This window comes from Oncorhynchus keta, chromosome 36 (genome assembly GCF_023373465.1).
Source record: "Oncorhynchus keta strain PuntledgeMale-10-30-2019 chromosome 36, Oket_V2, whole genome shotgun sequence".
Taxonomy (NCBI): Eukaryota; Metazoa; Chordata; class Actinopteri; order Salmoniformes; family Salmonidae; genus Oncorhynchus; species Oncorhynchus keta.
Genome location: NC_068456.1, coordinates 25,358,368 through 25,383,367, shown reverse-complemented (window position 1 = coordinate 25,383,367; position 25,000 = coordinate 25,358,368). Strand labels below are relative to the sequence as shown.

The 25,000-nt window shown below is 46.7% G+C and overlaps 1 protein-coding gene across 9 annotated transcripts in view; it reads left to right on the top strand.

Annotated features, from left to right (window-relative positions):
- LOC118375470 (zinc finger MIZ domain-containing protein 1-like) overlaps positions 1-25,000 on the top strand; it is a 316,755-nt gene that overhangs the window by 213,507 nt on the left and 78,248 nt on the right. For 7 of the 9 annotated variants that reach the window (XM_052498707.1, XM_052498704.1, XM_052498706.1 and 4 more), the window contains one exon: positions 11,287-11,428. The exons of the other annotated variants lie outside the window; for them this stretch is intronic. The gene's annotated coding sequence lies outside the window, so the exon portion shown is untranslated. The remainder of the gene's footprint in view (positions 1-11,286; positions 11,429-25,000) is intronic. 9 annotated transcript variants of the gene reach the window in all.

Genomic DNA, 25,000 nt, shown 5'->3' with positions numbered 1-25,000 from the left:
TATCCATATTTATAGCCAGCCAACAGCTATCAGATAGCGTCAGACCACAGCTGGCTGCATTGCAGTGCTGGGTGCCACGTAGCTGGACATTACAGCTCTGCTCATCACATGAAAACACAAGGTGGACACACAGAAACATTCAGCATTAATCAGGAGTAGATCATAACAGGGTGTTGCTATTCTTTACCTTTGCGCAGTCTATGACTGGGGTGAATGCAGAGGTGTGTGTGTGTGTGTGTGTGTGTGTGTGTGTGTGTGTGTGTGTGTGTGTGTGTGTGTGTGTGTGTGTGTGTGTGTGTGTGTGTGTGTGTGTGTGTGTGTGCGCGCGCACCCAGACTGTCTTCTCTCATATTGACAGTGCATTGTGTGTTTGTGTGTGATTATGAAGACATATCATTTCCTCTACGGTGTTGTTGCCCACCATACTCCAGTGATTTTATATTACTGAGTTTCTGTTTCAGAGCAGTAATTATTTGCCCCACTACCCCTCAGGTTGTTGGGCTCATCATTGCAGGGTACATTGTGTGTGTTTGTAGTAGCTTTACTGCAGTTGTGTGTGAGTGTGAGGCGGAAAGAGGACAGCTCAGCTGAGTGATGTGGATTGGCTTGTTTGGAAAACACATGACTGCAGAGAATATCAGAGAAATATGGGGAGAGAGAGAGTGGGGGAGAGGGAAGAGAGAGAGTCACTCTGTGCCGTGCTGCAGCCCATAACACATTAGAGCAAATGAATCCATTCCACTGCCTGTTATGGTTGCTCACTCACAGGGTCGGGGAGAGGAGGGAGGGATGGAGAGCGAGCGTGGCAGGGCTTAGAGGAAGGAGAGGAAAGGGAGGGAGCGTGGCAGGGCTCAGAGGAGGGAGAGGGAGGGAGGGAGCGTGGCAGAGCCTTAAATGAATGGGAGGGGAGAGTATTGCTGTAAGCTGCTGGGGGATACAACACATTCAAAGATGAACAGAGAGTAGTAGAGTACCTTCTTCCCTCTCTCTCTCCCTCCTCTCTTCCCTCTCCCTCCTCTCTCTCTCTCCCACCTCTCTTCCCTCTCTCTCTCCCTCCTCTCTTCCCTCTCCCTCCTCTCTTCCCTCTCTCTCTCCCTCCTCTCTTCCCTCTCTCTCCCCTCCCCCTCCTCTCTTCCCTCTCTCTCTCCCTCCTCTCTTCCCTCTCTCTCTCTCCCTCCTCTCTTCCCCCTCTCTCCCTCTCCCTCCTCTCTTCCCTCTCTCTTCCTCTCTCCCCTCCTCTCTTCCCTCTCTCTCTCTTCACTCTCTCTCTCTCTCTCTCTCCCTCCTCTCTTCCCTCTCTCTCGCTCTCTCTCTCTCTCTCCCTCCTCTCTTCCCTTCCCCTCTCTCTCTCTCTCTCCCTCCTCTCTTCCCTCTCTTTCTCTCTGTCTCTCTCGCTCTCCCTCCTCTCTTCCCCCTCTCTCCCTCCCTCCTCTCTTCCCTCTCTCTCTCCCTCTCTTCCCTCTCTCTCTCCCTCTCTCTTCCCTCCCCTCTCTCTCCCCTCTCTTCCCTCCCTCTCTCTCTCTCCCTCCTCTCTTCCCTCTTTCTCTCTCTCTCCCTCCTCTCTTTCCTCTCTCTCTCTCTCTCTCTCTCTCTCTCTCTCTCTCTCTCCCTCTCTCTCTCTCTCTGTCTCTCTCGATGTGCAAATAGTTGAAGTACAAAAGGGAAAATAAATAAACATAAATATGGGTTGTATTTACAATGGTGTTTGCTCTTCACTGGATGCCCTTTTCTTGTGGCAACAGGTCACACATCTTGCTGCTGTGTTGGCACACTGTGGAATTTCACCCAGTAGATATGGGAGTTTATCAAAATTGGTTTTGTTATCAAATTATTTGTGAATCTGTGTAATCTGAGGGAAATATGTGTCTCTAATATTGTCATACATTGGTCAGGAGGTTAGGAAGTGCAGCTCAGTTTCCACCTCATTTTGTGGGCAGTGTGCACATATCCCGTCTTCTCTTGAGAGCCAGGTCTGCCTATGGCGGCCTTTCTCAATATCAAGGCTATGCTCATTGAGTCTGTACATAGTCAAAGCTTTCCTTAAGTTTGGGTCAGTCACAGTGGTCAGGTTTTCTGCCACTGTGTACTCTCTGTTTAGGGCCAAATAGCATTCTAGTTTGCTCTGTTTTTTTTGTTAGTTCTTGCCAATGTGTTAAGTAATTATCTTTTTTTTCCTCATTATTTGGTTGGGTCTAATTGTATTGCTGTCCTGGGGCTCTGTGGGGTCTGTTTGTGAAAAGAGCCCCAGGACCAGCTTGCTTATGTTCATCTCTCTGTAGGTGATGGCTTTGTTATAGAAGGTTTGGGATTCACTTCCTTTTAGGTGGTTGTAGAATTTAATGGCTCTCTTCTGGATTTTGATAATTAGCGGTTATCGGCCTAATTCTGCTCTGAATACATTATTTGGTGTTTTACATTGTACACTGAGGATATTTTTGCAGAATTCTGCATGCAGTCTCAATTTGGTGTTTGTCCCATTTTGTGAATCTTTGGTTGGTGAGCGGACCCCAGACCTCACAACCAGAAAGGGCAATGGGTTCTATAACTGATTCAAGTATTTTTAGCCAGATCCTAATTGGGATGTCAAATTTGTCAAATTGTATGTTCCTTTTGGTGGCATATAAGGCCCTTCTTGCCTTGTCTCTAAGATTGTTCACTGCTTTGTGGAAGTTACCTGTGGTGCTGATGTTTAGGCCGAGGTATGCATAGCTTTGTGGAAGTTACCTGTGGTGCTGATGTTTAGGCCGAGGTATGCATAGCTTTGTGGAAGTTACCTGTGGTGCTGATGTTTAGGCCGAGGTATGCATAGCTTTGTGGAAGTTACCTGTGGTGCTGATGTTTAGGCCGAGGTATGCATAGCTTTGTGGAAGTTACCTGTGGTGCTGATGTTTAGGCCGAGGTATGCATAGCTTTGTGGAAGTTACCTGTGGTGCTGATGTTTAGGCCGAGGTATGCATAGCTTTGTGGAAGTTACCTGTGGTGCTGATGTTTAGGCCGAGGTATGCATAGCTTTGTGGAAGTTACCTGTGGTGCTGATGTTTAGGCCGAGGTATGCATAGCTTTGTGGAAGTTACCTGTGGTGCTGATGTTTAGGCCGAGGTATGCATAGCTTTGTGGAAGTTACCTGTGGTGCTGATGTTTAGGCCGAGGTATGCATAGCTTTGTGGAAGTTACCTGTGGTGCTGATGTTTAGGCCGAGGTATGCATAGCTTTGTGGAAGTTACCTGTGGTGCTGATGTTTAGGCCGAGGTATGCATAGCTTTGTGGAAGTTACCTGTGGTGCTGATGTTTAGGCCGAGGTATGCATAGCTTTGTGGAAGTTACCTGTGGTGCTGATGTTTAGGCCGAGGTATGCATAGCTTTGTGGAAGTTACCTGTGGTGCTGATGTTTAGGCCGAGGTATGCATAGCTTTGTGGAAGTTACCTGTGGTGCTGATGTTTAGGCCGAGGTATGCATAGCTTTGTGGAAGTTACCTGTGGTGCTGATGTTTAGGCCGAGGTATGCATAGCTTTGTGGAAGTTACCTGTGGTGCTGATGTTGTGTAGTCTTTCGTGTGCTATAGGGCCACGGGGTCTAGATGGTATTTGTAGTCCTGGCAACTGAACCTTTTTTGGAACACCATTATTTTGGTCTTACTGAGATCTACTGTCAGGGCCCAGGTCTGTCAGGGCCCAGGTCTGTCAGGGCCCAGGTCTGTCAGGGCCCAGGTCTGTCAGGGCCCAGGTCTGTCAGGGCCCAGGTCTGACAGAATCTGTGCAGACGATCTAGGTGCTGCTGTAGGCCCTCCTTGGTTGGTGACAGAAGCACCAGATCATCAGCAAACAGTAGACATTTGACTTCAAATTCTAGTAGGGTGAGGCTGGGTGCTGCAGGCTGTTCTAGTGCCCTCACTAATTTGTTGATATATACAGTGGCAAGAAAAAGCATGTGAACCCTTGGAATTTCCACAACAATAGACAAACATAGTGTGCTTAAACTAATAGCACACAAATTATTGTATGTGTCTTGTCTATATTGAATACATCATGTGAACATTCACAGTGCAGGCTGGATAAAGTATATGAACCCCCCAAGGCTAATGACTTCTCCAAAAGCTAGTTGGAGTCAGGAGTCAGCTAACCTGGAGTCCAATCAATGAGACCAGATTGGAGATATCGGTTAGAGCTGCCCTGCCCTATAAAAAACACTCACAAAATTTGAGTTTGCTACTCACAAGAAGCATTTCCTGATGTGAACCATGCCTCAAATGAAAGAGATCTCCGAAGACATAATTTTAAGAATTCTTGACTTGCATAAAGCTGGACAGGGTTACTAAAGTATCTCTAAAAGCCTTGATGTTCATCAGTCCACGGTAAGATAAACTGTCTATAAATGGAGAAAGTTCAGCACTGTTGCTACTCTCCCTAAGAGTGGCCGTCCAGCAAAGATGACTGCAAGAGCAACGTGCAGAATGCTTAATAAGGTTAAGAAGAATCCTAGAATGTCAGCTGAAGACTTACAGAAATCTCTGGAACATGCTAACATTTCTTTTGACGAGTCTACGATACGTAAAACACTAAACAAGAATGGTGTTCATGGGAGGACACCACGGAAGAAGCCACTGCTGTCCAAAAAAAACAGTACTGCACGTCTGAAGTTCGCAAAAGTGCAAAATATTATTTGGACAGATGAAACTACAGTTGAGTTGTGGAACATCCAGGTGCACTTTTGCAAACTTCAAATGTGCATCAATGTTTTTTTGGGACAGCAGTGGCTTCTTCTGTGGTGTCCTCCCTTAAACACACAACTTTATGTATGGAGAAAAAAAGGCACAGCACATCAACATCAAAACCTCATCCCAACTGTAAAGTATGGTGGAGGGAGCATCATGGTTTGGGACTGTTTTTCTGCCTCAGGGCCTGGACAGCTTGTTATCATTGACGGAAAAATGAATTCCCAAGTTTATGAAGACATTTTGCAGGAGAATGTAAGGTTATCTGTCTGCCAATTGAAGCTCAACAGAAGTTGGGTGATGCAACAGGACAACGACCCAAAACACAGAAGTAAATCAACAACAGAATGGATTAAACAGAAGAAAATACACCTTCAGGAGTGGCCCAGTCAGAGTCCTGACCTCAACCTGAGTGGCCCAGTCAGAGTCCTGACCTCAACCTGAGTGGCACAGTCAGAGTCCTGACCTCAACCCCATTGAGATGCTGTGGTATGACCTCGAGAGCGGTTCACAGCAGACATCCCAAGAATAATCTGAAACAATTTGTAAAGAGGAATGGTCCAAAATTCCTCCTGACCGTTGTGCAGTTCTGATCCACAACTACATAAAATGTTTGGTTGAGGTTACTGCTGCCAAAGGAGGGTCAGCCAGTTATTAAACCCAAGGGTTCACATACCCCCCCCCCACTGTCAATGTTTACGTGTTGTGTTCAATAAAGACATGAAAACTTGTTTGTGTTATTGGTTTAAGCAAACTGTGTTTGTCTATTGTTGTGACCTAGATCAGATTTTATGACCAATATATGCAGAAATCCAGGTATTTCCAAAAGGTTCACATACTTTTTCTTGCTGCTCTATGTTATAGAGGGTGGGCCTTCGGCTGCATCCCTGACTCCCCCCACGGCCCTTTGGAAAGCAATGTGTGTTTTTTACACATTTTCACCGCACACTTGTTGTTTGTGTACATGGATTTTATAATGTTGTATATTTTTCCCTCAACACCACTTTCCATCAGTTTGTATCGCAGACCATCATACCAAATTGAGTCTAAGGCTTTTTTGAAATCAACAAAGCATGAGAAGACTTTGCCTTTGTTTTGGTTTGTTTGTCAATTAGGGTGTGCAGGATGAACACGTGGTGTGTCGTACGGTAGTTTGGTAAAAAGCCAATTTGACATTTGCTCAGTACATTGTTTTCACTGAGTAAATGTACGAGTCTGCTGTTAATGATAATGCAGAGGACTTTCTCAAGGTTGCTGTTGATGCATTTCCCACGGTAGTTATTGGGGTCAAATTTGTCTCCACTTTTGTGGATTGGGGTGATCAGCCATTGGTTCCAAATATTTGGAAGATGCCAGAGCTGAGGATGATGTTAGAGTTTAAATATAGCAAATTGTAATTTGTGGTCTGTATATTTGATCATTTCATTGTGGACACCATCAACCCCACAGGCCTTTTTGGGTTGGAGGGTTTGTATTTTCTCCTGTAATTCATTCAATGTAATTGCAGAATCCAGTGGGTTGTGGGAGTTTTTAATAGTTGATTCTAAGATTTGTATTTGATCATGTCTATGTTTTTGCTGTTGGTTCTTTGTTATAGAACCAAAAAGATTGGAGAAGTAGTTTATCCGTCTCCATTTTGGATACATAATTCTTTGTGTTGTTGTTATTTTAGTTTTTTTCAAATTTTCCCAGAAGTGGTTAGAGTCTATGGATTCTTCAATTACATTGAAGTGATTTCTGACGTGCTGTTCCTTCTTTTTCCGTAGTGTATTTCTGTATTGTTTTAGTGATTCACCATAGTGAAGGCGTAGACTCTGGTTTTCTGGTTCTCTGTTTTTGGTTGGACAGGTTTCACAATGACTTTCTTATGTTTTGCATTCTTCATCAAACCATTTGTCATTGTTGTTCATTTACTTTGGTTTTCTGTTTGACATTTGTAGATTTCATAGAGAAGCTGAGGTCAAATATACTGTTAAGATTTTCTACTGCCAAGTTTACACCTTCACTATTACAGTGGAACGTTTTGTCCAGGAAGTTGTCTAAAAGGGACTGAATTTGTTGCTGCCTAAATGTTTTGTTGATAGGTTTCCACTCTACATTCCTTCCATCTATAGCATTTCTTAATATTACTCAGTTCCTTTGGCTTTGATGCCTCATGATTGAGTATTGCTCTGTTTAAGTAGACTGTGATTTTGCTGTGATCTAATAGGGATGTCAGTGGACTGACTGTGAACGCTCTGAGAGACTCTGGGTTGAGGTCAGTAATAAAGTAGTCTGCAGTACTACTGCCAAGAGATGAGCTATAGGTGTACCTACCATAGGAGTCCCCTCGAAGCCTACCATTGACTATGTCTCTCTCTGACCTCTCTTTCTGACCTCTCTTTCTGACTAGAGAGGAGTGGTGAAAGAAGTTATACATACCAAAGTATGTGGACACCCATTCAAATGAGTGGAATCTGTTATTTCAGCCACACTCTTTGCTGACAGGTATATAACATCTATCACACAGCCATGCAATCTCCATAGACAAACATTGGCAGTAGAATGGCCTAACTGAAGAGCTCTGACTTTTAACGTGGCACTGTCATAGGATGCCACCTTTCCAACAAGTCAGTTTGTCAAATTTCTGCCTTGCTAGTTCTGTCCTGGTCAACTGTAAGTGTTATTGTGAAGTGGAAATGTTTAGGGGCAACAACAGCTCAGCCACAAAGTGGTAGGCCACACAAGCTCAAAATCATCTGACCTCGGTTGCAACACTCACTACTGAGTTCCAAACTGTCTCTGGAAGCAACGTCAGCACAAGAACTGTTCGTTGGGAGCTTCATGAAATGGGTTTCCATGGCCGAGTCGCCGCACACAAGCCTAAGATCACCATGCGCAATGCTAAGCATCGCCTGGAGTGATGTTAAGCTTTCCTCCATTGGACTCTTTAGTGGTGGAAACACGTTCTCTAGAGTGATGAATCACGCTTCACCATCTGGCAGTATGACGGACGAATATGGGTTTGGTGGATTCCAGGAGAACGCTACCTGTCCCAACGCTACCTGTCTCAAAATGTCTCAGGGTAGGAGTGCTGATCTATGATCATTTCCCTCTAGGATCTAAAAGGCTAAACTGATCCTTGATCAGTAGTCAGGCCCAGACTGTCTTCTCTCATATTGACAGTGCATTGTGTGTTTGTGTGTGATTATGAAGACATATCATTTCCTCTACGGTGTTGTTGCCCACCATACTCCAGTGATTTTATATTACTGAGTTTCTGTTTCAGAGCAGTAATTATTTGCCCCACTACCCCTCAGGTTGTTGGGCTCATCATTGCAGGGTACATTGTGTGTGTTTGTAGTAGCTTTACTGCAGTGTGCGGTTTTGTGGTTTGGTTATTTTGATTCACCACGGCCTCCTGTCGCTTTTTAAGGCTTGTTAAATGCACAACATAATTCTGTGTGTGTTTGTGTGTGTGTGTGTAAGTAAGCCTTGCTCTGCACCACTGGTAAGTGGAACTCGACACAGCAGATGAGGTTATTGAAGAGGCAATTCACCTGCAACTCCACACAAACACACACACACAAAGCTTGAAAACACATTTTGGGACACGTGTACCCTGAAAAACCCATTATTACCCACAATTCAAAATGAGTTTTCAGTACTTTTTAATGAATTTATCATCATTGGAAAGAAGTGGTGAAACAGAGTAGCACAGCAAGCTGTTTCATCAGACAGTGATGGACATGTTTCTGCTCTGAGATCAGATAACATGAACTATTATTTCTCTGTGTTATTTTGATAGCGAGGACATGGCGTAGCTAGCTGTGCTTTCATCTCAGGGATTTTCCAGTACTTTCCAGCAGGAGTCGAGAGAAATAGAAGGAAGAGGGGAGAGAGGGAGGTGGAGGAGAAGGGAGGAGAGGAGAAGAGAAGAGAGGGAGGTGGAGAGAAGGAGAGGAGAGGAAGGAGGAGAGGGAGGTGGAGAGGAGAGAGGAAAAGCAAGGGAAGTGGAGGAGAGGATAGGAGAGGAGAGAGAAGGGAAAGGAGGAGGGAGGAAACGAGAGGAGGAGAAGGGAGGGAAATAGAGGAGAAGAGAGAGTAGAGCGAGGAGAATACTTACATGGTTCAAGCAGACCACCATAGTCCCTGTGCCCAAGAAAGTGAAGGTAACCTGCCTAAATGATTACCGCCCCGTAGCACTAACGTCTGTATTCATGAAGTGCTTTGAAAGGCTGGTCATGGCTCACATCAACACCTGAAACCCTGGACCCACTCATCCCGGAAACCCTGGACCCACTCATCCCGGGAACCCTGAACCCACTCATCCCTGAAACCCTGGACCCACTCATCCCGGAAACGCTGGACCCACTCATCCCGGAAACCCTGAACCCACTCATCCCGGAAACCCTGAACCCACTCATCCCGGAAACCCTGGACCCACTCATCCCGGAAACCCTGGACCCACTCATCCCGGAAACCCTGAACCCACTCATCCCGGAAACCCTGGACCCACTCATCCCGGAAACCCTGAACCCACTCATCCCGGAAACCCTGGACCCACTCATCCCGGAAACCCTGAACCCACTCATCCCGGAAACGCTGGACCCACTCATCCCAGAAACCCTGGACCCACTCATCCCAGAGACCCATGACCCATGCCTACCGCCCCAACAGATCCACTGATGACGCAATCCCACTCCACACTGCCCTTTCCCACCTGGACAAAAGGAACACCTATGTTAGAATGCTGTTCATAGACGACAGCTCAGCGTTCAACACCATAGTGCCCTCAAAGCTCATCAATAAGCTAAGGACCCTGGGAATAAACAACCCCCTTTGCAACTTCCTGACGGGCCTCCCCCAGGTGTTATGGGTAGGCATCAACACATCTACCATACTGAACCTAAACACGGGGGCCCCTCAGTGGTGCTTAGTCCCCTCCTGTATTCCCTGTTCACCCACGGCTGCGTTGTCGTGCACAACTCCAACCCAATAATTAAGTTTGCTGACGACACAACAGTGGGTAGGCCTGATCACCGACAACGATGAGACGGCCTATAGGGAGGAGGCCAGAGACCTGGCCGTGTGGTGCCAGGACAACAACCTCTCCCTCAATGTGAGCAAGACAAACGAGCTGATTGTGGACTATAGGAAAAGGAGGGCCGAACACTCCCCCATTCACATCGACAGGGCTGTAGTGCAGCGGGTTGAGAGTTTCAAGTTCCTTGTCCACATCACGGTTCAAACACACCAAGAGAGTTGTGAAGAGGGCACGACAACACCTTTTCCCCCTCAGGAGACTGAAAAGATTTGGCATGGGTCCCCAGATCCTCAAAAAGTTCCACAGCTGCACCATCGAGAGCATCCTGACCGGTTGCATCACCGCTTGGTATGGCAACTCCTCTGCATCTGACCTTAAGGTGCGACAGAGGGTACTGCGTTTGGCCCAGTACATCACTGGGGCCAAGCTTCCTGCAATCCAGCAATCCCTCTTTGTTTTCACACTGCTGCTACTCGCTGTTTAATATCTATGCATAGTCACTTTACCCCTACCTACATGTACAAATGACCTCGACTAACCTGTGCCCCCACACATTGACTCGGTACCGGTACCCCCTGTATATAGCCTCATTATTGTTATTTTATTGTTATTTTTTATTTTATTTTTTACTTGAGTTTATTTTGGTTAAGGTCTTGTAAGTGAGCATTTCACGGTAAGGTCTACCTGTTGTATTCGGTGCATTTGACAAATAACATAACTATGGAGATTACATGGCTGTGTGCTTGATTTTATACACCTGTCAGCAACGGTGTGGCTGAAGTAGCCAAATCCACTCATTTGAAGGGGTGTCCACATACTTTTGTATATATAGTGTGTATGAATGTACAGTATGGAATTACACACACACACACACACACACACACACACACACACACACACACACACACACACACACACACACACACACACACACACACACACACACACACACACACACACACACACACACACACACGCACACACAGCAGAGCTATTCCATGCTGTCAGTAGCTCCTTAGATACCTGTGGCTGAAAATACAACAAAGCCTGTCCAACAAGCATTAGCAGAACATTGATGTTTCTATTTCCATTTCATGAGATACAGTACAAAGCCACTGACACGACTAGTCCACTACATCACCAGGATTAGGCTCAATTCCTTTTCAATTCAGGAAGTACAATGAAACTACATTTCCAATTCTCTCCAATGCTTTTTAATTGGGAACATTTGGAATTGGAATTTGTTTTACTTTCTGAATTGACTGGAAATTAAATGGATTTGAGCCCAACCCTGATCACTACTACATGCTGCCCTGATACATGGCTGTTGTTGACTCCTATAGCATCTAACCATAGGAATGTACAGCCACGTGTTAGTCAGGGTAATACCACCCAGTGATATCCCGGTGCCTCAGCCACTGTCTACTGTATGTGTGACTGTTAATCAACCAGTATACAACTCTAACCCCACTACCACAGATACCACAGATACATTTAAACGGAAAGCTGACGTCCTATCTTCCTGTCCTGTCTCTCCGCTCCAATCAGCCAATCCCAACGAGGAGCTGCGGTTGACCTTCCCGGTCCGGGACGGCGTGGTATTGGAACCTTTCCGGTTGGAACACAACCTCGCCGTCAGTAATCACGTCTACCACCTGCGACCGTCGGTACATCAGACCCTCATGTGGAGGTGAGATATGGAGAGACAGACACACACATTCGACCGTCCATGGAGTCTTTTTCTGTACCTCTACAAATGTTCTTCCTCTAATAGAATGGCCTATCCATGGCAACCATGATGTTAACATTCCCTGGACAATATTGACTGCTGCATTCAGCGCATGGACAGGAGAGGAAGATAGGAGGGAGAGGAGAGAGAGGAGATTGGAGAGGAGGGTTGGAGAGAAGGACCATGTGTTAACCTGGACAGTGAGACAGAAAGAATTAACACAACCTCCCTACTTCACAGGAACAGAACAAGATGCAACAACAAAGCTCCCTCCCTAACACACTCCCTCCCTCCCTCCCTACCACACTCCCTCCCTACCACACTCCCTCCCTCCCTCCCTACCACACTCCCTCCCTCCCTCCCTCCCTCCCTACCACACTCCCTCCCTCCCTGCCTACCACACTCCCTCCCTACCACTCCCTCCCCCTCCCTACCACACTCCCTCCCTACCACACTCCCTCCCTCCCTCCCTACCACACTCCCTCCCTCCCTCCCTCCCTCCCACCCTCCCTACCACACTCCCTCCCTCACTCCCTCCCTACCACACTCCCTCCCTCACTCCCTCCCTACCACACTCCCTCCCTCACTCCCTGTAGAACCATGTTTTCACCTCGCTTGGTTTCCTCCAGACGTGGAGGTTCCTGCTATAGAGATCACAAACAAAGGCATTGCCTACAGGGGGGAGATGGAGAGAAAGAGAGGCAGAGAGAGGTTGTGCAGAGAGAGGGGGCTGAGCCGAGAGAAAGAGAGGTTGAGGGGGGGGTTCAAGCCCTCTCCCTTTCTCTCTCCATTTCTCTCCATCCCTTTCAATCTTTCTAATTCTCTTTCCCTGGTTCTGTAGTAGTAGTTAGAGGTCAGTTTAGGGTCGGAAGGGGAAACAGTTCATCAGTAGCCACAAGGTCAGACAGTGGAGCAGTGGTAGAGGGCTGGAGAGTCAGTGTGTCCCTGTGAGTGGTGCACTGATCTACTGCAGGTCTGTCTAGCTGCAGGTCTGCCTGGCTGCAGGTCTGTCTAGCTGCAGGTCTGCCTATCTGCAGGTCTGCCTGGCTGCAGGTCTGCCTAGCTGCAGGTCTGCCTATCTGCAGGTCTGCCTGGCTGCAGGTCTGTCTAGCTACAGGTCTGCCTAGCTGCAGGTCTGCCTAGCTGCAGGTCTGCCTATCTGCAGGTCTGCCTGGCTGCAGGTCTGTCTAGCTGCAGGTCTGCCTAGCTGCAGGTCTGCCTAGCTGCAGGTCTGCCTAGCTGCAGGTCTGCCTGGCTGCAGGTCTGCCTAGCTGCAGGTCTGCCTATCTGCAGGTCTGTCTAGCTGCAGGTCTGCCTAGCTGCAGGTCTGCCTAGCTGCAGGTCTGCCTCTGCAGGTCTGCTATCTGCAGGTCTGCCTATCTGCAGGTCTGCCTATCTGCAGGTCTGCCTATCTGCAGGTCTGCCTATCTGCAGGTCTGCCTATCTGCAGGTCTGCCTATCTGCAGGTCTGCCTGGCTGCAGGTCTGCCTATCTGCAGGTCTGCCTATCTGCAGGTCTGCCTAGCTGCAGGTCTGCCTAGCTGCAGGTCTGCCTATCTGCAGGTCTGCCTAGCTGCAGGTCTGCCTGGGTCTGCAGCTGTCTGCCTATCTGCAGGTCTGCATCTGGGTCTGCCTATCTGCAGGTCTGCCTAGCTGCAGGTCTGCCTAGCTGCAGGTCTGCCTATCTGCAGGTCTGCCTGGCTGCAGGTCTGCCTGGCTGCAGGTCTGTCTAGCTGCAGGTCTGCCTATCTGCAGGTCTGTCCTGGGTCTGCCTAGCAGTCTGCCTAGCTGCAGGTCTGCCTATCTGCAGGTCTGCCTGGCTGCAGGTCTGCCTGGCTGCAGGTCTGTCTAGCTGCAGGTCTGCCTATCTGCAGGTCTGTCTAGCTGCAGGTCTGCCTGGCTGCAGGTCTGTCTAGCTGCAGGTCTGCCTATCTGCAGGTCTGCCTGGCTGCAGGTCTGCCTATCTGCAGGTCTGCCTATCTGCAGGTCTGCCTATCTGCAGGTCTGCCTGGCTGCAGGTCTGCCTGGCTGCAGGTCTGCCTAGCTGCAGGTCTGCCTATCTGCAGGTCTGCCTATCTGCAGGTCTGCCTGGCTGCAGGTCTGCCTATCTGCAGGTCTGCCTATCTGCAGGTCTGCCTGGCTGCAGGTCTGCCTATCTGCAGGTCTGCCTGGCTGCAGGTCTGTCTAGCTACAGGTCTGCCTATATGCAGGTCTGCCTATATGCAGGTCTGTCTAGCTGCAGGTCTGCCTATATGCAGGTCTGCCTATATGCAGGTCTGCCTAGCTGCAGGTCTGCCTATCTGCAGGTCTGCCTAGCTGCAGGTCTGCAGGTCTGCCTAGCTGCAGGTCTGCCTAGCTGCAGGTCTGCCTAGCTGCAGGTCTGCCTATCTGCAGGTCTGCCTGGCTGCAGGTCTGTCTAGCTGCAGGTCTGCCTATCTGCAGGTCTGCCTATCTGCAGGTCTGCCTAGCTGCAGGTCTGCCTATCTGCAGGTCTGCCTATCTGCAGGTCTGCCTAGCTGCAGGTCTGCCTATCTGCAGGTCTGCCTGGCTGCAGGTCTGCCTAGCTGCAGGTCTGCCTATCTGCAGGTCTGCCTAGCTGCAGGTCTGCCTGGCTGCAGGTCTGCCTAGCTGCAGGTCTGCCTATCTGCAGGTCTGCCTATCTGCAGGTCTGCCTAGCTGCAGGTCTGCCTATCTGCAGGTCTGCCTGGCTGCAGGTCTGCCTATCTGCAGGTCTGCCTATCTGCAGGTCTGCCTGGCTGCAGGTCTGCCTAGCTGCAGGTCTGCCTATCTGCAGGTCTGCCTATCTGCAGGTCTGCCTGGCTGCAGGTCTGCCTAGCTGCAGGTCTGCCTGGCTGCAGGTCTGCCTAGCTGCAGGTCTGCCTATCTGCAGGTCTGCCTATCTGCAGGTCTGCCTATCTGCAGGTCTGCCTGGCTGCAGGTCTGCCGATCTGCAGGTCTGCCTAGCTGCAGGTCTGCCTATCTGCAGGTCTGCCTGGCTGCAGGTCTGCCTATCTGCAAGTCTGCCTGGCTACAGGTCTGCCTATCTGCAGGTCTGCCTAGCTGCAGGTCTGCCTATCTGCAGGTCTGCCTATCTGCAGGTCTGCCTATCTGCAGGTCTGCCTATCTTCAGTTATACCTGACTGCACGTGTGCCTGGTTGCAGGGAAGCCTGGCTGTAGGTCTAAGCGGTTGCAGGTCTGAGAGGCTGCGGTGCTTTGGAGGGATTTGTAGCGCTTGTAAACTCTTACGGGAGCCCTTAGTAGGCTGCAGACGGAGTGATATGATGTGAGGAGGCTGGGAAGGACTGCAGTGGGAGAGAGTGTGGAGACACCTGCTGGAACATATCTGTAACTGCGGCCAGCGCTGTCTGTTCTGAGGACACTGTTCTTCCAGTTTTGTAGCACTGATTGTCTTCACTGCCCTTCCACAAGATTTGCACTTTTACCTGACAACGACACTGAGTACGGTTACATGGGTACAATAATGTGATTATTGTGGATAGTCAGATTAATATAATAGTTTGATTAAAACGTTTACATGCTTTACAAGAAGAACAATTTCCCTAATAAACCTGTTTACATGGACACATCTGAAATCAGACCACCTGATGGCAATCTGAAAATAATCGTTCTACCACAATGAAGATGTTGTCCCGAGATGGCATAGCAGTTCAGACGTCTTTTGTCCTTGTCTTGTCGTGTCCTGTATATATATATATTTACAACTTTTTTCACATACATTTTATTTTTATTTTCCATCAACTCATCTTCAAAACACTCTCCTGCAACCCGCCTCACCAATTTATATTTAGAAATAAGTATTATTTACCTCAAATCTGCAATCCTCCAAGAAGCTAGCCAGAAGCTAGCCAGAAACTCCAAGAAGCTAGCCAGAAACTAACCAGAAGCTAGCCAGGAGCTAGCCAGAAACTCCAATAGGCTAGCCAGAAACTAACCAGAAGCTAGCCAGGAGCAAGCCAGAAGCTAATCAGAAGCTAGTTCAGAAGCTAGTTAGCTTCTTTACTGGCAAATCGTTAGTATTCAGCTAACCACGGTTTGTGGTCATCAGCTATCCTTTAGCTCGAAAATCTATCGCCAGTTTTGTACGCCGCAGCGCGGAACATACCGGACCAATTTTTCTCTCCATGTCCTTGGATTTCAACTGCTCTCTGGACATTCATTCCCGGATCTCACAGCTAGCTAGCTGCTATCCGTGTGTCTATCTGCTCTCGTCGATTCCGGAGCAAACATCAATTACTCCAGAGCTAGTCAGCTCCGTCAATCACTCCTGAGCTCCGTCAATCACTCCTGGGCTGCAGTCACCTATCCGGACCCGTTTTACTGCCTACGCGGAGCCCCACTGGGCCTTCACAACTGGCCTGCCACCGTTATCTACCCGAAGGAGATCCGGCTGGCTCCTCCGTCGCGACGTTACCTGAACGCCCATCTGCGGCCTGCTAACCGTTAGCTGTCTTACCGGCTGCTCTCAGAATAGACAATCGGACAATTTATTTATTTTTATTATTATTATGTTTCTTCTTGGGCCTCTATAACTATATCTATTGTTTTTTTTGTTTTTTTTTGTGTGATTTGGATTAATCCCCTCTACCACACGGAACCCCACTAATCTACTGACGGAACGCAAGAGGTGGCTAACAACAGATCTCCATCCTATGCTAGCTTGCTACCGATGTTCTGGCTAGCTGTCTAAATCGCCGTGACCCCCAAACCAACCACTCCACTCACTGGACCCTTTTGATCACTCGACTAAGGATGCCTCTCCTTAATGTCAATATGTCTTGTCCATTGCTGTTCTGGTTAGTGTTTATTGGCTTATTTCACTGTAGAGCCTCTAGTCCTGCTCACTATACCTTATCCAATTTATTAGTTCCACCCACACATGCAATGACATCTCCTGGTTTCAATGATGTTTCTAGAGACAATATCTCTCTCTTCATCACTCAATACCTAGGTTTACCTCCACTGTATTCACATCCTACCATACCTTTGTCTGTACATTATACCTTGATGCTATTTTATCGCCCCCAGAAACCTCCTTTTACTCTCTGTTCCAGACGTTCTAGACGACCAATTCTTATTGCTTTTAGCCGCACCCTTATTCTTCTCCTCCTATGTTCCTCTGGCGATGTAGAGGTGAATCCAGGCCCTGCAGTGCCTAATTCCCCAGGCGCTCTCTTTTTGATGACTTCTGTAACCGTAATAGCCTTGGTTTCATGCATGTTAACATTAGAAGCCTCCTCCCTAAGTTTGTTCTATTCACTGCTTTAGCACACTCTGCCAACCCGGATGTTCTAGCTGTGTCTGAATCCTGGCTTAGGAAGACCACCAAAAATTCAGAAATTTTCATTCGAAATTACAACATTTTCAGACAAGACAGAACTGCCAAAGGGCGGTGTTGCAATCTACTGCAAAGATAGCCTGCAGAGTTCTGTCCTACTATCCAGGTCTGTACCCAAACAATTTGAACTTCTACTAAAAAAATCCACCTCCCTAAAAACAAGTCTCTCACCATTGCCGCCTGCTATAGACCACCCTCTGCCCCCAGCTGTGCTCTGGACACCATATGTGAACTGATTGCCCCCCATCTATCTTCAGAGCTCGTGCTGCTAGGCGACCTAAACTGGAACATGCTTAACACCCCAGCCATCCTACAATCTAAACTTGATGCCCTCAATCTCACACAAATTATCAATGAACCTACCAGGTACATGCCTTAAACACGGGCACCCTCATAGATATCATCCTAACCAACTTCCCCTCTAAATACACCTCTGCTGTCTTCAACCAAGATCTCAGCGATCACTACCTCATTGCCTGCATCCGTAATGGGTCAGCGGTCAAACGGCCTCCACTCATCACTGTAAAACGCTCCCTGAAACACTTCAGCGAGCAGGCCTTTCTAATCGACCTGGCCGGGGTATCCTGGAAGGATATTGATCTCATCCCGTCAGTAGAGGATGCCTGGATATTTTTTTAAATGCCTTCCTAACCATTTTAAATAAACATGCCCCATTCAAGAAATTTAGAACCAGGAACAGATATAGCCCTTGGTTCTCCCCAGACCTGACTGCCCTTAACCAACACAAAAACATCCTATGGCGTTCTGCATTAGCATCGAACAGCCCCCGTGATATGCAGCTGTTCAGGGAAGCTAGAAACCGTTATACACAGGCAGTTAGAGAAGCCAAGGCTAGCTTTTTTAAGCAGAAATTTGCTTCCTGCAACACTAACTCAAAAAAGTTCTGGGACACTGTAAGTCCATGGAGAATAAGAACACCTCCTCCCAGCTGCCCACTGCACTGAAGATAGGAAACACTGTCACCACTGATAAATCCACCATAATTGAGAATTTCAATAAGCATTTTTCTACGGCTGGCCATGCTTTCCACCTGGCTACTCCTACCCCGGTCAACAGCACTGCAACCCCCCCCATCCTTCCCCATTTCTCCTTCTCCCAAATCCATTCAGCTGATGTTCTGAAAGAGCTTAAAAATCTGGACCCCTACAAATCAGCCGGGCTAGACAATCTGGACCCTTTCTTTCTAAAATTATCTGCCGAAATTGTTGCCACCCCTATTACTAGCCTGTTCAACCTCTCTTTCGTGTCGTCTGAGATTCCCAAAGATTGGAAAGCAGCTGTGGTCATCCCCCTCTTCAAAGGGGGGGACACTCTTGACCCAAACTGCTACAGACCTATATCTATCCTACCATGCCTTTCTAAGGTCTTCGAAAGCCAAGTCAACAAACAGATTACCGACCATTTCGAATCTCACCATACCTTCTCTGCTATGCAATCTGGTTTCAGAGCTGGTCATGGGTGCACCTCAGCCACGCTCAAGGTCCTAAACGATATCTTAACCGCCATCGATAAGAAACATTACTGCGCCGCCGTATTCATTGATCTGGCCAAGGATTTTGTCTCTCTCTATCACCACATCCTCATCGGCAGACTCGACAGCCTTGGTTTCTCAAATGATTGCCTCGCCTGGTTCACCAACTACTTCTCTGATAGAGTTCAGTGTGTCAAATCGGAGGGTCTGCTGTCCGGACCTCTGGCAGTCTCTATGGGGGTGCCACAGGGTTCAATTCTTGGACCGACTCTCTTCTCTGTATACATCAATGAGGTCGCTCTTGCTGCTGGTGAGTGAGTCCCTGATCCACCTCTACGCAGACGACACCATTCTGTATACTTCCGGCCCTTCTTTGGACACTGTGTTAACAACCCTCCAGGCAAGCTTCAATGCCATACAACTCTCCTTCCGTGGCCTCCAATTGCTCTTAAATACAAGTAAAACTAAATGCATGCTCTTCAACCGATCGCTACCTGCACCTACCCGCCTGTCCAACATCACTACTCTGGACGGCTCTGACTTAGAATACGTGGACAACTGTAAACTCTCCTTCCAGACCCATATCAAACATCTCCAATCCAAAGTTAAATCTAGAATTGGCTTCCTATTTCGCAACAAAGCATCCTTCACTCATGCTGCCAAACATACCCTTGTAAAACTGACCATCCTACCAATCCTCGACTTTGGCGATGTCATTTACAAAATAGCCTCCAATACCCTACTCAACAAATTGGATGCAGTCTATCACAGTGCAATCCGTTTTGTCACCAAAGCCCCATATACTACCCACCATTGCGATCTGTACGCTCTCGTTGGCTGGCCCTCGCTTCATACTCGTCGCCAAACCCACTGGCTCCATGTCATCTACAAGACCCTGCTAGGTAAAGTCCCCCCTTATCTCAGCTCGCTGGTCACCATAGCATCTCCCACCTGTAGCACACGCTCCAGCAGGTATATCTCTCTAGTCACCCCCAAAACCAATTATTTATTTGGCCGCCTCTCCTTCCAGTTCTCTGCTGCCAATGACTGGAACGAACTACAAAAATCTCTGAAACTGGAAACACTTATCTCCCTCACTAGCTTTAAGCACCAACTGTCAGAGCATCTTACAGATTACTGCACCTGTACATAGCCCACCTATAATTTAGCCCAAACAACTACCTCTTTCCCAACTGTATTTAATTTATTTATTTATTTTGCTCCTTTGCACCCCATTATTTTTATTTATACTTTGCACATTCTTCCACTGCAAATCTACCATTCCAGTGTTTTACTTGCTATACTGTATTTACTTCGCCACCATGGCCTTTTTTTTTGCCTTTACCTCCCTTCTCACCTCATTTGCTCACATCGTATATAGACTTGTTTATACTGTATTATTGACTGTATGTTTGTTTTACTCCATGTGTAACTCTGTGTCGTTGTATCTGTCAAACTGCTTTGCTTTATCTTGGCCAGGTTGCAATTGTAAATGAGAACTTGTTCTCAACTTGCCTACCTGGTTAAATAAAGGTGAAAAAAAAATCAAAAATGTTATTTCTGGAAAGCATATTTGATTCTGATTTCGGACATATAAAGTTGTTGTGAAAGCTACTTTTAAGACACATGCATTCAGTTGTTCTGAACTCACTTCCTTCTCACTAAAGAGGGAGGCTCTCGGCTGGTGCTGGCACATACACAAATCAATTACACTGCTGGAACGTCGATTAAGGTGTTTACATGTCCTAATCATTTAAACCGTTGCTCAGACAACCAGGTGTTTAAATCGCCGTATGCTTACTTTGATTTTGACCTCACGCCAATTAAGATAAGCAGAGGAAGGTGTTTACATGACTATTTCATAATCTGTCTACTGCCATAATCAGTTCATATGGAATTATTACTGTGCATGTAAACGTACTCAATGTTACAGTAGATTATGTTGTGTGTTTTGGATCATAATGAATCACGGCTCTGGTTTTTCCGTGTCTTGTCAAACATTTCCACATGTCCTCAGCAAGTGATGTCTCAAAACAATTGCAATACTTTTAATAGACAATATACTCCTTTGAGTGGGCTGTAAACTCCTTTAAGTGGGCTGTAAACTCCTTTGAGTGGGCTGTAAACTCCTTTGAGTGGGCTGTAAACTCCTTTGAGTGGGCTGTGAACTCCTTTGAGTGGGCTGTAAACTCATTTGAGTGGGCTGTAAACTCCTTTGAGTGGACTATATTCTCCTTTGAGTGAGTTGTATTCTCCTGTGAGTGGACTATATTCTCCTTTGAGTGGGCTGTAAACTCCTTTGAGTGGGCTGTAAACTCCTTTGAGTGGGCTGTGAACTCCTTTGAGTGGGCTGTAAACTCATTTGAGTGGGCTGTAAACTCCTTTGAGTGGACTATATTCTCCTTTGAGTGGACTATATTCTCCTTTGAGTGGACTATATTCTCCTTTGAGTGGGCTGTAAACTCCTTTGAGTGGACTATATTCTCCTTTGAGTGGGCTGTAAACTCCTTTGAGTGGACTATATTCTCCTTTGAGTGGACTATATTCTCCTTTGAGTGGACTATATTCTCCTTTGAGTGGACTATATTCTCCTTTGAGTGGACTATATTCTCCTTTGAGTGGGCTGTAAACTCCTTTGAGTGGACTATATTTGTAAGTCACTCTGGATAAGAGCGTCTGCTAAATGACTTAAATGTAATGTAAATGTATATTCTCCTTTGAGTGGACTATATTCTCCTTTGAGTGGGCTGTAAACTCCTTTGAGTGGGTTGTATTCTCCTTTGAGTGGGTTGTATTCTCATTTGAGTGGGTTGTATTCTCCTTTCAGTGGACTATATTCTCCTTTGATAAGCTCCTTTGAGTGGGTTGTATTATCCTTTGTGTGGGTTGTATTATCCTTTGAGTGGACTATATTCTCCTGTAAGTGGGCTATATTCTCCTTTGAGTGAGTTGTATTCTCCTTTGTGTGGGTTGTATTATCCTTTGAGTGGACTATATTCTCCTGTGAGTGGGCTATATTCTCCTGTGAGTGGGCTATATTCTCCTTTGAGTGAGTTGTATTCTCCTGTGAGTGGGCTATATTCTCCTTTGAGTGGGCTATATTCTCCTTTGAGTGAGTTGTATTCTCCTTTGAGTGAGTTGTATTCTCCTTTGAGTGGGTTGTATTCTCCTTTGAGTGGGTTATATTCTCCTTTGAGTGGGCTATATTCTCCTTTGAGTGAGTTGTATTCTCCTTTGAGTGAGTTGTATTCTCCTTTGAGTGGGCTATATTCTCCTTTGAGTGAGTTGTATTCTCCTTTGAGTGAGTTGTATTCTCCTTTGAGTGGGTTGTATTCTCCTTTGAGTGGGTTATATTCTCCTTTGAGTGGGCTGTATTCTCCTTTGAGTGAGTTGTATTCTCCTTTGAGTGGGCTATATTCTCCTTTGAGTGAGTTGTATTCTCCTGTGAGTGGGCTATATTCTCCTTTGAGTGGGCTATATTCTCCTTTGAGTGAGTTGTATTCTCCTGTGAGTGGGCTATATTCTCCTTTGAGTGGGTTATATTCTCCTTTGAGTGGGCTATATTCTCCTTTGAGTGAGTTGTATTCTCCTGTGAGTGGGCTATATTCTCCTTTGAGTGAGTTGTATTCTCCTTTGAGTGGGCTATATTCTCCTTTGAGTGGGTTATATTCTCCTTTGAGTGGGCTATATTCTCCTTTGAGTGGGCTATATTCTCCTTTGAGTGAGTTGTATTCTCCTTTGAGTGAGTTGTATTCTCCTTTGAGTGGGTTGTATTCTCCTTTGAGTGGGCTATATTCTCCTTTGAGTGGGCTATATTCTCCTTTGAGTGGGCTATATTCTCCTTTGAGTGGGCTATATTCTCCTTTGAGTGGGTTATATTCTCCTTTGAGTGGGCTATATTCTCCTTTGAGTGGGTTATATTCTCCTTTGAGTGGGTTATATTCTCCTTTGAGTGGGCTATATTCTCCTTTGAGTGGGTTATATTCTCCTTTGAGTGGGTTATATTCTCCTTTGAGTGGGCTATATTCTCCTTTGAGTGGGTTATATTCTCCTTTGAGTGGGCTATATTCTCCTTTGAGTGGGCTATATTCTCCTTTGAGTGGGCTATATTCTCCTTTGAGTGGGCTATATTCTCCTTTGAGTGGGTTATATTCTCCTTTGAGTGGGTTATATTCTCCTTTGAGTGGGCTATATTCTCCTTTGAGTGGGTTATATTCTCCTTTGAGTGGGTTATATTCTCCTTTGAGTGGGCTATATTCTCCTTTGAGTGGGTTATATTCTCCTTTGAGTGGGCTATATTCTCCTTTGAGTGGGCTATATTCTCCTTTGAGTGGGCTATATTCTCCTTTGAGTGGGCTATATTCTCCTTTGAGTGGGCTATATTCTCCTTTGAGTGGGCTATATTCTCCTTTGAGTGGGCTATATTCTCCTTTGAGTGGGCTATATTCTCCTTGGAGGGGGCTATATTCTCATTTGAGTGGACTATATTCTCCTTTGAGTGGGTTGTAATTCTCCTTTTGAGTGGACTATATTCCAGGTAATTCTACTCCTATAATCCCTAATCTCCTAGTATTAGTAATACATGCACTGTTTTACCTTAGATAAGTGTCCCCTTGAAGTTTTACCTTGGAGCTTAATGAAAGTGCTTCATGACAACTCTATTTCTGTCTGTCTGTCTGTCTGTCTGTCTGTCTGTCTGTCTGTCTGTCTGTCTGTCTGTCTGTCTGTCTGTCTGTCTACGGACGTCCGTCCGTCCGTCCGTCCGTCCGCCCGTCCTCCCGTCCTCCCGTCCTCCCTCCCTCCCTCCCTCCCTCCCTCCCCTTGAATGCAATAAAATCCAGTCCACAAAGCTCCTGAGCTGAGCAACATCTCTTCTCCTTCACTTTCTCTCTCTCTCTTTTCCTCCATCCTGCCACTCTCACCTTCTCTTCCACCCTTTTCCTTTCTTCCTCCATCCTATCTTTCTTAGTCTAGTCTTTACAGTCCAAATCCCTTCTTTCTCTCTCCCTCTCCTTCTCCCCTCTCCACCCATTCCTTTCTGCTTTTCAGCATGGTATCATAAACTTAAGCCTTTATCAGCTCTGAGCAGGGCTGTAGAACCCTGGCTACCCCAGTGCATCATGGGGGGTTGTTTCGCAGTGTTCTTTGTTTGAAGGAATTTGTAGCTGTGATGGAGATAAACGTGGCATGATGGAGGGATAGAGGAGTGACTGATTTACCACCACTACACCTATTAATCCATCGTCTTCTCCATCTGAGCCACCCCGCCACATCAATTACAGAGGTAGAGAGGGAGGACGGGGGAGAGGTAGTGAGAAAGAGTGAGAGGGGAGAAATAGTGAGATCGAGGGGAAAGGTAGAGCGAAGGAGAGCGAGAGGGATTGAGATAAGAGAGGGAATGAGGGAGAAAGAGACACAGAGAGAGAGAGGCTGTACTATCTGCTGTGAGGAGTAGCTGTACTAGTCAATCAGAGGGGCAGACAGTATTGATAACCTTAAACAGGAGGTGTGCTGCTGCCTGTCTGTCTTTTTACTGGGAGATAATGCGTATGGTGACGTCACCCAGGGCTTTGTGGGGGACCTCTCCCCCTGAGCGATGTGTAATTGGGGCCAGGATTTTGTAGGATGAGCTGTTCACGTAGGTGATAGCCAACAGCAACATTATTTTTGTTAGATTATGTTCACGTAGGTGATGATCATCATCATTAACGTTGTTGTTTTCAACATAGCTACTTAGCGCATTTTAGATTTGGTTCTGGGTTCCAAGATTACTTACAGTTGAAGTCGGAAGTTTAAACTCAGTTTCACAATTCCTGATATTTAATCCTAGTAACAATTCCCTGTCTTAGGTCAGTTAAGATCACCACTTTATTTTAAGAATGTGAAATGTCAGAATAATAGTAGAGAGTGATTTATTTCAGCTTTTATTTCTTTCATCACATTCCCAGTGGGTCAGAAGTTTACATACACTCAATTAGTACTTGGTAGCATTGCCTTTAACGTGTTTAACTTGGGTCAAATGTTTCAGGTAGCCTTCCACAAGCTTCCCACAATAAGTTGGGGGAATTTTGGCCCATTCCTCCTGACAGAGTTGGTGTAACTGAGTCAAATTAGTCGGCCTCCTTGCTCGCACACACACTTTTTCAGTTCTGCCCACAAATGTTCTATAGGATTGAGGTCAGGGCTTTGTGATGGCCACTCCAATACCTTGACTTTGTTTTCCTTAAGCCATTTTGCCACAACTTTGGAAGTATGCTTGGGGGTCATTGTCCATTTGGAAAACCCATTTGCAACCAAGCTTTAACTTCCTGACACATGTCTTGAGACGTTGCTTCAATATATCTATATAATTTTCCTCCCTCATGATGCCATCTATTTTGTGAAGTGCACCAGTCCCCCCTGCAGCAAAGCACCCCCAAAACATGATGCTGCCACCCCCGTGCTTCACGGTTGGGATGGTGTTCTTCGGCTTGCAAGCCTCCCCCTTTTTCCTCCAAACATAACGGTGGTCGTTATGGCCAAACAGTTCTATTTTTGTTTCATCAGACCAGAAGACATTTCTCCAAAAAGTATGATCTTTGTCCCCATGTGCAGTTGCAATCCGTAGTCTGGCTTTTTTATGGTGGTTTTGGAGCAGTGGCTTCTTCCTTTCTGAGCGGCTTTTCAGGTTATGTCAATATAGGAC